The following is a 13,327-nucleotide window of genomic DNA, read 5'->3' as shown; positions in this document are numbered from 1 at the left end:
GTTACTGGTCACTGTCAAATATCACAGCCCACAAAGTTAATCGTTCTCTGTTCAGTCGCTCAGTTGTGTCCGACTCTTTGTGGCCCCATGGACTGTAGCCCGCCAGGCTCCTCTGCCCATGGGATTCTCCAGGCAAGAATACTGGAGTGGTTGCCATTTTCCTCCTCCTGGGGATCTTCCCGACCCAGGGATGGAACCCATGTCTTTATGTCTCCTGCACTGGCAGGCGGCGTCTTTACCACTAGCGCCACCTGGTAAGCCCAGTTCATCATGCTAGACCTTTAGAAATGTCGGATCAGAAAGTCAAAGGTGGAAGTCTACAAATAAACCTACGCTTTGAGCTGTTCTGTACACGTGCCTAGCTTTACTAATGGAAAGTATTCTGAAAAAATGTACCCCCATAACTTGGAGGCCATGGTCTGAAGCAGGTCACTTATGTCTATCTGCCCCTTCTCTTCTTTCCCTTGAGGACTCACTGCATTTCTAGTGAGGGGATGTGTTGAGCTGCTCATGCCCAAAGGAGTGACCTTAGCCAGCCAGAAACGAAATCTAGTGTGCTGAGAGCAATCCAGAATGCTGTCTGGCTCATGTTTTGAATTTTCATGGGGTCAGAGTCATGCAGGCAGAGGCCACATTCAACTCTTGTTTTTCAGTCCCTAAGTCATGTCCAACTCTTCGCGACCCCATGGACTGCAGCATGTCAGGCTTCCCTGTCCTCCACTATCTCCCGGAGTTTGCTTAAATTCATGTCCATCGAGTCAGTGATGCCATCCAACCATCTCATCCTCTGCTGCCCCTCTCCTTTTACCTTCAGTTTTCCCCAGCATCAGGGCCTTTCCCAATGACCCATTTCAACTCTATGTAGCTCATAATGCAAGAATCTCCATTCTCTCTGGCAGATTCCCCCAAGCTCCTGGTCACTGGACTCAGGCAGGGGACAGACTCCTTGACTGGTCTTTCTGAGGCCCTTGAGTGCAATCCTCGTGGCAGTACCTGCGGGGAAGACGCTGAGGCTGTGGTGAAGGAAGACTGCAGGTGACCGCCCAAGCACAGGGTGATGGATGGGAGAAAATCTAATTTAATCTGTATGTATGGAAACCTCACATAGTCAAGGGGGTCAGAGGCAGAAAGGGAAAATGGGGTTCACACAGCGTCCTGAGCTCAGGAATGGGACGGGCCTGACCCTGACCCTCCAGGGTCAGGAGGGCCGTTGCCTGGACAGTGCAGGGAAGGGCAGGCGCTGGGTGGTTAGATGCCGGCCCTGGCACACAGGCGGGGTCTCTCGCACAGAACTGGACTCCAGCAGTCACGTCTCTGGGGAAAACCCACAGTTTAAATTCTGTTAGGTAATTAAGGGAGGGGCATGGGAATTTGTCTGGAACCTGCAGGGTCTTGCCTGCCTTAAATTCAGAATAACACTCCTGCCCGAGGGCATGTCTTGGGGAGGCCTGTCCTGAACACTGCGTGCTCCTTCAGCCGTCTGTGAGCCAGCATTTCCTCATTGAAGAATGAGGACGATCTTTTGTCTCCGAGGTCTTCTGGCTGGTTAGCAAGTCTGTGTTAACAAAGGCACAGGTGCGAGTGAGACGAAGGCGGCGCGCGACGCGCGGAATAAACGCGGTTCCGGGAGGGTCCGCCGTGCTCCTCCCGGACTCGCCGAAGCCCGGCCGCCGTCCAGCCCCGTCCGTCCTCTGGAGCGTGGCCTCGGAGGACTCAGGGAGTGCCGAGTCCATACGGGCCATCCGGGGATGGGGTTCAAATGGGCCCCGCTGAGCTGCGTGTTCCGACAAGCTGGGAACGCAGGGAGGCCCGCACGTCCCTGTCTTGGCCGCGGTGTTGCCGGAAGCAGCGGGAAGGGACCCTGGGGGGCCGTGCAGGCGGCCACGTTGCAATCTGCGACGCGATTCCAGGAACCCTGACAGCCGAGGAGGCCAGTAGGGGTTCCCACACCGTGCTTTGTAGGCATGCTTTTGGATTCTAGACGGAGAAAAACACGGTCACACGTGGGTCATGAAAGTAATGTCTCTCCCGTTTGCTGTCCAACTGAAACTATCATCACACTGTACTTGAGTATAAGAAAGTTTCTTAAAGAAAAGAAGAGAAAGTAATGCTCCTAAACACTCAAGGGCCCCGAATCCTCCTTTATATACAGATATAGATGCATTTAAACATACAGATACGCTTTGTGTTGTAGGATAAAGGAGAGCTGCCGGATGTGCTGGCCGCCCTGTTAGGGGCTGTGTTCTCCTCATGCGTACAGGTCCCTCCCTGTTGGGGAGGTTGACCGGGCTCACACAGACGCTGAAAATGGACCCTGCTCAGGTGGGAACAGGAGAAGGAAGTGGCAACGCCCTCCAGGATTCTTGCCTGGAGAATGCCATGGACAGAGGAGCCGGTGGGCTGCAGTCCATGGGGTCGCACAGAGTCGGACATGACTGAAGCGACTTAGCGGCAGCAGCAGCAGCGGGTGAGAACAGAACAGGCTGGTCCTTTCACCTCCGGGCCAGAAGGAACTGCTCTCAAATCTGAGGACCCGCCTCCTCCGCCGGCGCCCCCTCCTCTGGTCCTGCTGGTCTGAGCGCGGGCACAGCCCCTCTGAGGTCTTGGGTCTGAACTAGGGTTTCTCAGAGTCGGTGGCGGCTGCCTGGGCGCAGCTGAGGCTGCTCACAGGATGGCTACTGAAGAACGTAATGGGATATTAATGTTTATGCTAGAAATGGCCCATTTACTCACACTTCAGAATTAAAGAATGCCAGAATATAAGACAAAAGGAGAACTGTTTTATGGGGACTTGGACTTGAATAACCAGGCACTTGTCTAGGTTTTGAAGTAGTTACACCAGTGGCCAAGTGAATTCGAGAGCTTGAGTTAAGTGGGTGTGGAGGGGGTTTCCCTTTGCAGATTATCAAAGTCCTGGGCATGCAGTTTGGTTTCTAGGAAATGGATTTGGTGCCTGCGTTACCTACTGGCATAATCGTGGCCTGGGCTGTGGGCACCGCGTGCCTGTCCTGCCTTGCTGGGGCCCGGCCTTGGCTGTGGCCCCACTCAGCCCTTCCTCCTGGCTCGGTGGCCCCCGGCCTGGCCCACTGCACCCGCTCTGTATCTATTTCTACCTTCCTGGACTCTCACCTCGTCATCATCTCCACCTGGCCCCCATCAACTCCTCCTGCCCCCTAAACCCCACTCCTGGGCTCTGATGACCGGAAACAACTCCTAGTTTTACAGTCTGTTGAGGCCCACGGGCTTCGTTGCTTTGCGGCATGTGGGATCTTCCTGGACCAGGGATCAAACCCCCATCTGCTGCATTGGCAGGCAGATTCTTTACCACCGAGCCAGCAGGGAAGTCCCCTGAGATCTTACTGATATGTGAAGATGGCACTAAGACTGAAGCCGAGAGTCCGGCTGCTCTGGACAGGCCACCCCTTCCTCCAGGCCTGCTGTCTCACAGCAGCTGAACCAGAGCGACTCCCACACCACCCAGAGCTGGGCCGGGCAGGGAGTTAGAACAAGAGAAGGAGAACGTGGGAGCCGCGGACGGGAGCCACGTGTGCAATTCCACGTCTTCCAGCAGCCGCATTAAAGGAAGTAAAACGAAGCAGGTACACAGTTGATTGTAACAGTACGTGTCATGTTCAGCTGCCTAGACCAGGGCGCTCTCTTTTCCGTGTCAGCCAGTGTAAGATACGAGGGGGACGCTTCACTCCAAGTCCAGCGTGCGGTTTGTTTACCGTGCATCTCGGTTTGGAGGAGCCGTGTTTCAGGAGCCCAGTGGTGACGTGTGGCCGGTGGCTGCCACGCTGGGCACCGCGGCGTCACGGCAGCTGCCGAAGGCCACGCTCTTCTGAGGTGAGAGATTCATGTGGCCGGTGGCTGCCACGCTGGGCACCGCGGCGTCACGGCAGCTGCCGAAGGCCACGCTCTTCTGAGGTGAGAGATCCGTGCCGTTTTTGGACGTCGGTGGCTGGACGCCCAGGGTCGGGGAGGCCGAGTGGCCGGGTCAGCCACTAGGGAGTGAGGCACGGTGTAACTGTGTGCGTCTCAGCACCCCTGTCAGAAAGGGGGTACCAGGGGGATGAGGAGGGAGGGACGGTGCAGGGAGCGTTTCGCAACTCAGGAAGCAGGCTGGGCGCTGGTGTGTTACTCACCGCAGGCCGGCATCTAGGACTCGGGGAGTCTGACCCGAAGCCCCTTCCCTGGTCCTCACCACCTCCTGCTGTCTCGTCCACCGGGAGGATGTGTGTAGGGGGATGACACCTGGCAGCTTTTGTAACGCTAGTGCTGCCCACCGATGTGTATTTCCACCATCTTTGGCCCACAGGACGCACACGCAAACACGCTGCTTCGCAGTAAGTCTTCCACGCTCACAACTGCTGGGAGCTTGGGATTTCTGCATTTCTGTAGCTCCAGTGTTTGGCTGGAGGGATGATTAGTGATAAAAGCAGAAAACAAATGGTCTGAAATCCAGATACCCCAGCCAGGTCTCAGATGGCTAAGTCCCAGTAGCTGTAATAATAAAATAATGACATCACCCTTCTCTGTGATCCAATGTGGTGTGACAGGAAAATAAACTGCTTATCATTTGCGAGTCCCAGCTATATTTTATATTGTTTTGCTTCTTTTCCATGTGTTTTTCTCAGTTGCTTCAACACGAAGAGCTATATTCCTGTCAGTTTTAACCCCACTTTCAGCCTGGGAAACATTCCTCAGCTCACTTAGAGATACCTCTAACTTGCTTTTCCAATTGCTGCAAAAGCTCAGAACATGTCTGGGACCTAACCACCTTCTTCCCCATGCTGGTGACAGAGGAGTGGGTACCCTGAGCCCTGGAGATGAGATCTCTGGAAGGTAATCTGGGGATAAGATCTCTGGAAGGTGATCTGGGGATGAGGTCCCTGGAAGGTGATCTGGGGATGAGGTCCCTGGAAGATGAGTCTGGGGATGAGGTCCCTGGAAGGTGATCTGGGGATGAGGTCCCTGGAAGGTGATCTGCGGATGAGGTCCCTGGAAGGTGATCTGGGGATGAGATCTCTGGAAGGTGATCTGGGGATGAGGTCCCTGGATCTGGGGATGAGGTCCCTGGAAGGTTATCTGGGGATGAGGTCCCTGGAAGGTGGTCTGGGGATGAGGTCCCTGGAAGGTGGTCTGGGGATGAGGTCCCTGGAAGGTGGTCTGGGGATGAGGTCCCTGGAAGGTGATCTGGGGATGAGATCTCTGGAAGGTGATCTGGGGATGAGGTCTCTGGAAGGTGATCTGGGGATGAGGTCTCTGGAAGGTGATCTGGGGATGAGGTCTCTGGAAGGTGATCTGGGGATGGCACAGCTTACGGTGGGAACTGCAGTCGGGTGGACTCTGTCTCACCATATACTTGAGTCTGCTTGAAACAGCTCATCAGACCCGGGCTTTTTTAAAAAGGCTTTAATGTCCTGTGGATTCCTAAGTGCAAGGCTCAGTCATTCCCCCATTCATCACACACCTGGGTTCATTAAATATTCCCAAGTGCTGGGCTTGGGCCAGGTTTGGGGGAATCAGACCCAAATAAGAAAGCATATTTTTTTTTTGTCTTCAAAGACTAATTATTCTGTTGGATGGGACACACAACAAATATGACTGATAACTGGCCACTGAACAATGAAGGAATTGTGGGGAAAACCAAGTATGACATGGTCACTGGCTGGTCCTAAGTATCTGAGCTTCTGCATCCGTGGGTTCTAACAGCGGCTTCCCTGGTGGTGCAGACCCGTATGGATGCGCTATAATGTCCACGTGTGAGTGGATCCATGCCATTCAGTCCTTGTTATTCAAGGTCAGCTGAGCACGTTTTTGGGCCTGACAGCCTAAGGGTGGTGGGAAATGTGCAGGCTCAGGGCAGAGCTCCCAGCGCGCTGGCTCTGGCCGTCTACACGATGGCTGAGTCTGTCCTGCGCTCACACCTTCTCGAAGATGCTGTGGAGGAGGAGCCTGCAGGGGCCTCGTGTCCACCGAAATCTGGGCCGCAGTCCCCTCCTCCTGGCGACTTCACTACCGTGGTGCGTGTCACGGATGGAAAACATCCCTTCCCGGGCTACTTCGCAAGGCACCGAGAGGACACGGGGTTACAAAGAGGAGGTGACTTTCTGGGAGAATCCTGAGAAACTCCCAACCTGGGGGCAACTTTCCCGACCTTCTGTTAGTGGGATCCTGATCTGATGGAAGAGACCTGGAGAATCAGAGAAGAAGTTTTTCATGGAGGTAAAGGCTGGTGGGGCTTCCCAGGAGGCACTAGTGGTAAAAGAATCCGCTTGCCAATATCAGAAACTAAAGAGAAGTGGGCTTGATCCCTGGGTCGGGAAGACCCCTGGAGAAGGAAATGGCACCCCCACTCCAGCATTCTTGCCTGAAGAATCCCATGGACAGAGGAGCCTGGTGGGCGACAGTCCATGGGGTCACAAAGAGTCAGACACACTGAGTGACTGAGCATGCGTGCACGTGCGCGCGCACGCGCACACACACACACACACACACACACGGACTGATTCCCTAGTTGATGAATTGTTCTGAAATGAAACCCTGATCAGTGTTCCCAGTACTTTGCTTGCCGTCCTGGTTTGATGTGAGGTGGAGCAGGACCCCATGGCCCTTGCTCCCACCCCGTGTCCCCAGCCTGCCTGTCGTCTGTGGAAAAACTCCAGCTGAAGAGTAAGTTTAATCAGAGAACTGAGAACATGCAGGAGCAAAGGCAGACAGTCAAACGAGCCCAAGTAATAATAGTTTAGTCATTACACAAGGTCAAGGCCCTTTCGTTCCTCCTGCGGATAACGTTCAGAGCTGTGTTCCTGCTGGGAGACGCTGACTGTAGTGAGGGATTCAGACACAGTTTTACACCGTCTGACTCGGTCCCACCACCAGGGAGTGAGGTTTGCTGTGTTCACGGCGAGTGCTGCTCACTCGTGACCTGGGAGAGGAGCAGAATGGTTAGCTTATTACATAAAGAACCGGAAATGCCAGAAGCTATTATCTGAGTTCTTCTCAATATTGTATTTCTGAAATATAAGACTGTCCTTAAATACAGCTCAGGACGACTACGTCTGCAGTATTACTGGCGGAGACCTCCTCCTTCTAGGTTAGAGTCACGCAATTAAAAGAGAAAGTGCCCAGATTTCTGTGTGTTCATGTTGTATTTCGCAACTTTGCTGGATTCGTTGCTGAGATCTAGTGATTTTCTGGTGGCGTCTTTAGGACTTTCTCTGTATGGTATCATGTCATCTGCAAACAGGGACAGTTTTACTTCTTTTCCAAGTTGGATTTCTTTTATGTCTTTTCTTCTCCGATTGCTGTGGCTAGGACTTCCAAAACTATTTTGAATAAAAGTGGTGAGAACAGGCACCGTTGACTTGTTCCTGATCTTAGCAATAACGCTTTCTGCTTTAGGTGCGCTGTTAGCTGTGGGCTTGTCGTATATATGAGCTTTGTTATGTTGAGGTATGCTCCCTCTCTGCGCTCTTTCTGGAGAGTTGTTTTTTTTTTTAAATAGTAAACGGGTATTGAATGTTGTCAGAAGCTTTTTCTGCATCTATTGAGATGATGATATGGTTTTTATTCTTTAATTTACTAATGTGGTGTATTGTATCACATTGACTGATGTGCGGATATTGAAAAATCCTTGCATCCCTGAGACAAACCCCACTTGATTGTGGTGTGTGATCTTTTTAATGTATTGTTGGATTCAGTTTGAGAGTATTTGTCGAGGGTGGGTGAGACTTAGAGCCCGCAGGGAGGCGGGCGATCAGCAGAGTCCCCAGCTCCTCTGTCGTGTGTATTTGTCGTCTCCTTTCAAAGGGAAGTGTCCGAAGGCCCTTCAGCGTTGAGGTTAGGCCTTCTGCCGTCAGAACTTGTCTGCCTTTGCCTGCACGGAGCTCCCCGCCAAGAAGATGGAAGTTTGACTGATCTTACTTGAGCTCTAAGTTCTTTGATCAGAGCCAGTACTGTTGGAATTTAGGATATAGTGCCATTATTTCAGCGAGGCTTTTTAACCCAAGAGCTTCACACTGTTGGCCTCAGGAAGAGACAAACTCATGTGGGACTTACTGGCTTTCTTAGGAAAAAAGGCAGGTAAATGAAATTCCCAAGGGTGAGAAGGCCTGGGGATCTGGTCCTGCGGCAAGGCAGGCCTGGGAGACAAAAGCCACTGTCCCCGCAGACTTGTCCATCACTGGCCCTGGGGGAGACAGCAGGCACTAATTAAATCAGTGAAGAGGAAAGATACATAAATCGAACCCCTTTACTGAGAGATGCTGTGAAGAAGCAGAAGAGAGCTGAGAGGGACCTCAGAGGCACGTCGGAGGCCAGTCTCGAGAGGATCTGCTCAGACTCCCAGGGACGAGCAGTCACCTCGGCTGCTCAGACACAGGCCTGACTGAGTCGTCCTGTGACTAGGGAAAGAGGCAGCCTCTCACGTTTCTAGGAAGATCTGTGATCCAGTTCAAAGAGAGCCAACATTACAGGTTCAGGAAAAAGGATTTTGTTCAAGAAAAAGGAGGTGGCTCAGCTCAGAAGCAGCGCCTGGGTTTCATCTAACGCGTCACGATTCTCCGGGGCTTCGCGTCCCGAGAGGGCCATGACTGTCGCCTGGGCTGGACCTGCGTGGTCTCCAAGCACATGGACGAGACTTCTCCCGACCGAGGGGCCATGAGCAAGAAACCCATCGGGGTCCAAGACTTGTCGGGAGAACGGGGTGTAAAGCAGCTGCCGGTCAGTAATTTCTGCACTGACTTCATGTTCACATGACCGTGTTTCTGTATCAGGCTAAATAAACCTACCGTCAGAGTGAGCTCCACCTCTCACCCTAGGACGGGACCTGCGGCTCACGGGGAGTCTCCACTGCCGGCCGCTCCAGGGGCCTCACTGGTTTGGGTCCGAGGCCGCGGGTCCTGGAGGCGTCTCCTCCTCCTCCTCCTCCCCCCCCCCACTTTCTTCTCTTCTCCCCTAACTAATTTTCCCAGGATCACCCTGGCTCTTAACTCATGCTAAGTGGACAGAATTGAATCAACATCGGTGCTTATAAACCTTAACATTTCCCAGCAGGAGTGTTACTGGAAGGACCTTCCCGGCCCTGGGACTTAGCCTGGTCCGATGGGAGAGGTCTGGGGAGGTCTGGGGGGTTGGCAGGAGGCTGGCCAGCGGAAGAGCCCCCATCCTCATGGTCTGCCTGCTCCCCTCTTCACAGGTGGTCTATTCTCAGCTGACCCTCCTGGGTGTCTCTGGACCCCATATCAGACTTCGTTGCCACACACCCATTATAGAAGTTTAAGGAATTTTGAGGTAAGCATGAGAGCATTAGCAGGCTCATTAGCCTGCTTCCTGAGTCAGCTGTCAACATTCTGCCTTCAAATTCAAGATGAATGAAAACAGAACATGAGCGGAAAGACTTGTGATCGACTGGGGAGGTGGACATTCCTCCAGGGACCGGTTGACTTGAATTATTTCGTGTATCAGGCTGTCTGAAGTTTATCGCATCTTTCCATTGGGGTTTTGATATTCTGGAATTCCCAAAACCTGTGTGAGAGTAGGGTTGTGGGCCCAGGAGATGGTAAATTCCTTACCGGCAAAAAGAATGTACTTTCCCAGTGACGCTTGCAGCTCATGGCAATGTTCCTGCTGAATGTTGGGTGCCAAGTGAATGTTGGTTGAAGTGAAACTGCAGTTTGATCTGAGTAGCTCATTACAGTATCACACACACCTAGGTCTCTTCCACAGTTGACTTCTCTGAGTCATTGTATAGAATGGGGAATACGGCCAAAATTTTATAATAACTCTAAATGGAGTATAATAAAAAAATATAGAATCACAAAGAGTCGGGGCGACGGGAAGCATGTGACCCCAGCATGCCGATTAAACGGCCGCGCAGAAGAGAAGCCAGCAGATTTGCATGTGATATTCGATGAGACACCTCTGTGACTTTTCTTACCAGTTTTATCTGAGCATAATGCGCCCGGAGAAGGAACGCCTGAAAACAGACTCCTGCCTCATCATCACATTGCAAACCACAGGCAGGAAATCCCAGGAGACGTCAGTAAGCCAGATGATTGGGGGAATGAACCGTGAGATGAAAACAGGAGCCCAGAACCTCCTCTCACAGTGGAGATTTGCTATTTAATGTAAAAACTGAAATCACGAAGCAAAAGGCAAGCCCTGGTCACAGACCCCCCGCTCCGGCTTTGGGAAAGCAGCCCCAGGAAGATGGTTTAATGTGCCCAACGGAGTCAGTCCTCTGCACAGGGAGCCCAGAGCCCTCCCTGCCTGCCCCCCGCCCCTCGGCCCTGCGGGAACGTCTGCCCTGCTCGCTGACCCAGCACGCTGGTGGCAGTGACCTCCTCCGCTTCTCTTCCGGGGCCTCTCTCCTCACAGTCCATCGGCCCGATTATATTTTCCAAGATATAAATGGGTTTCCATTCATTTCACTCAATACACAGCTATTTATAAGCGGAGGCCATTCTTCCATAGGTCACGACCTCCTCCGTAGACCGTGTGCCCTTCGGCGTTCTGCGGTCATTCTGGTGTTAAGACCCCTGGGAGCTCAATGCCCACTAAAGCACGGTGACTTTCTAATCCCTGGTGACTTCCCACGCGGCTCAGAGGGTAAATCGTCTGCCTGCAATGCAGGAGACCTGGGTTCAATCCCTGGGTTGGGAATATCCCCTGGAGAATGAAATGGCAACCCACTCCAGTATTCTTGCCTGGAAAATTCCATGGACAGAGGAGCCTGGTAGGCTACAGTCCATGGGGTCGCAAAGAGTCGGACACAACTGAGCGACTTCACTTCACTTCTAATCCCTAGATAAAGCTTGGCTCCTTCCTTTTTTCTTTTCTTTCCCCCTTTCCTTTCAGGCAGGATCACTGCATTGGAAGGGATACTGTGCTTTCTAAGTATCATTCTCTTTTTCTCAGCATGAGCTGATTTTTTTTCCCAGTCTCTAGATTGATGTTCCATTTGCCAAAGACATTTCTTAAAAGCATTCAGGTGCATCTGTGTAGTGTTAATTTTTGAAAAGGCTTTGCCTTTCTAGAACACCCCTTCCTGTTCAATCAATACGGCGACCTTGGCTCGAAGGCTTGCAATATTTATTTCTTCGGGGTCTTTGTAGAGAGTCCATCACATTACATGAGCATTTTGAAATCCAGTGTCATAATTTACTCTCATGATATGAGATCTGTTCCAAGTTTAAAGATTCATCAGGACAGTGGATTCCAGCTCATGATTTTATGAGCATTCTAAATTGTAGCTGAAGGAAACATTTAGGACAGTGGATTCCAGCTCATGATTTTATGAGCATTCTAAATTGTAGCTGAAGGAAACATTTGATCGTAAAACATATTTAATTTATTTTTTTACCAATTACATTGGGATTGTGGTAGAACCTGAATGAAAATTGTTGGTCTGCTGTTGAATTATTTTTTCTTTTGCCTGATTTTCCTGATATATATTATGTTGGTAATTCCTTGTTTGTGCATTAGGGGGAGATTTTTTTCTTCACCCTTTCTTAGAGAGCAGTCTTCGGCCTGGTGAAGTGAATTAATGAGGGTCTGACCTCCATCAAGTCTGGGTTTATGTGCACTCAAATGTAAAGATGTTGGAAAAAGATGTAGCAGCGATTCTGCACACCAAGGCATGCCAGGAAAGCAAAGGGCTGGGTTATTACTTCTAAAAAAGATGGATCAGGACTCTGGAATTTAATCCCATACAAACAGAGCATGACGCTAATTTCCATTCTCTCTGCTTTTCCCAACTCAGCGGCTCCAAAAGTTATGTGTCACAGACAGATTTTACGTTGATTTTCCTTATATCTCTGCTTCCATCAGATTAAAATGTGGCACCTTCACTGCCAACATTCTAGCTTCTTTTGGGACCAAATCACACAGTGTCATCAGGGTGTCAGTTGAGAGCAAAGAGCAGGAACTTCTTGTAAACCATGATGCAGATCAAGGGTAAGGTAATTTAGCCCTGGAAATCTTCTCGTAATCCGATCATTCCAGTTACTGGAAGGGTGGAAGAAAATGAAGTGGGCCACTTCTGAATATCCAAGCATTAAAATGCCAGCTTGAAAAATTAATTTGAAAACTTGTTATATAGTTTAATTTCCTATTTGTTAATGGTGTGAAAAATAAATCAGTGAGTGGTCGGTGCAGGCGGGGTGCCCGGATGTAGACAGGGCATAAAGCGCTGCACTCTTTCCTTTCCGTCTCTCAAACTTCCCTTCTTATTTCATTTATGGAATTAAAAATGTTGGTCTGCACTAGCATCTTATAGTCTTGCAAATGCAATTACCAAGGCAATTAGTGAAATTTTAGAGAAATGGAAATATTTGACTCAGTTCAGTTCAGTTCAGTCGCTCAGTTGTGTGTGACTCTTTGCGACCCCATGAATGGCAGCACGCCAGGCCTCCCTGTCCATCACCAACCCCTGGAGTTCACCCAGACTCACGTCCATCGAGTCAGTGATGCCATCCAGCCATCTCATCCTCTGTCGTCCCCTTCTCCTCTTGCCCCCAATCCTCCCAGCATCAGGGTCTTTTCCAATGAGTCAACTCTTTGCACGAGGTGGCTAAAGTACTGGAGTTTCAGCTTTAGCATCATTCCTTCCAAAGAAATCCCAGGGCTGATCTCCTTCAGAATGGACTGGTTGGATCTCCTTGTAGTCCAAGGGACTCTCAAGAGTCCCGTGCGCCCCCAGCTTTGTGGCGGGTCCTTGGCACCCACCCTGTTCTCCTGCACCTTCAGGTCTGGTTTTTAAACTTCGAGATTGTTCACCTTGAGATGGGAGGGGAGTGTCGGGGAGAGTGTATGCGTGTGTTTGAACGTCTGGGTCCCTTCACTCTCACCTGAAACTGTCACAACATTGTTTATCGGCTATACCCCGATACAAAATACAAAGATAAAAAAAATTATGTCATCTTAAGCTTGATCCTTAGGGGGGACTCAAGCTTTTTGCACTGACTGAAGCTGGTGCCGAGGTTCCAGACCCTCAGTTCCAGAGGTGGGGACCCTGAGCCCCTGGCCAGGGTGTTTAGACTGATCATGTTGAAATAGAGGATAAACAGGTGGCTGGTCACCATGGAAACAGGAAAATGGGGCCACAGGCATGGCCTGGTCACACAGTTTTTTCTATTTTGTCTTTTAACTCTTTTATTGAACTTAAACGTTTTCTGCTTTTATATTATTAATTTCAAGAGCTACTTTTGTTTTCCAAATCTTTCATTTGCCACATATTCCTCGAAAAAAATTCTTGAATGGCCCGCTGTATGGATGCACTCTTTTTTCATCTTCTCTGATATTGTTAATAAAACTATAGGGG

General features: G+C 50.7%; 1 long non-coding RNA gene across 1 annotated transcript in view; it reads right to left on the bottom strand.

Annotated features, from left to right (window-relative positions):
* Positions 1-6,510: 6,510 nt before the first annotated feature.
* Positions 6,511-13,327, bottom strand: part of LOC109562738 (uncharacterized) — a 79,300-nt gene continuing 72,483 nt past the window's right edge. Inside the window, exon 5 of the long non-coding RNA XR_011568242.1 lies at positions 6,511-6,931. This is a non-coding gene — a long non-coding RNA (uncharacterized lncRNA). The remainder of the gene's footprint in view (positions 6,932-13,327) is intronic.

This window comes from Bos indicus, chromosome 8 (genome assembly GCF_029378745.1).
Source record: "Bos indicus isolate NIAB-ARS_2022 breed Sahiwal x Tharparkar chromosome 8, NIAB-ARS_B.indTharparkar_mat_pri_1.0, whole genome shotgun sequence".
In the NCBI taxonomy this organism is placed as follows: Eukaryota; Metazoa; Chordata; class Mammalia; order Artiodactyla; family Bovidae; genus Bos; species Bos indicus.
This window is presented reverse-complemented; position numbering and strand designations above follow the sequence as displayed.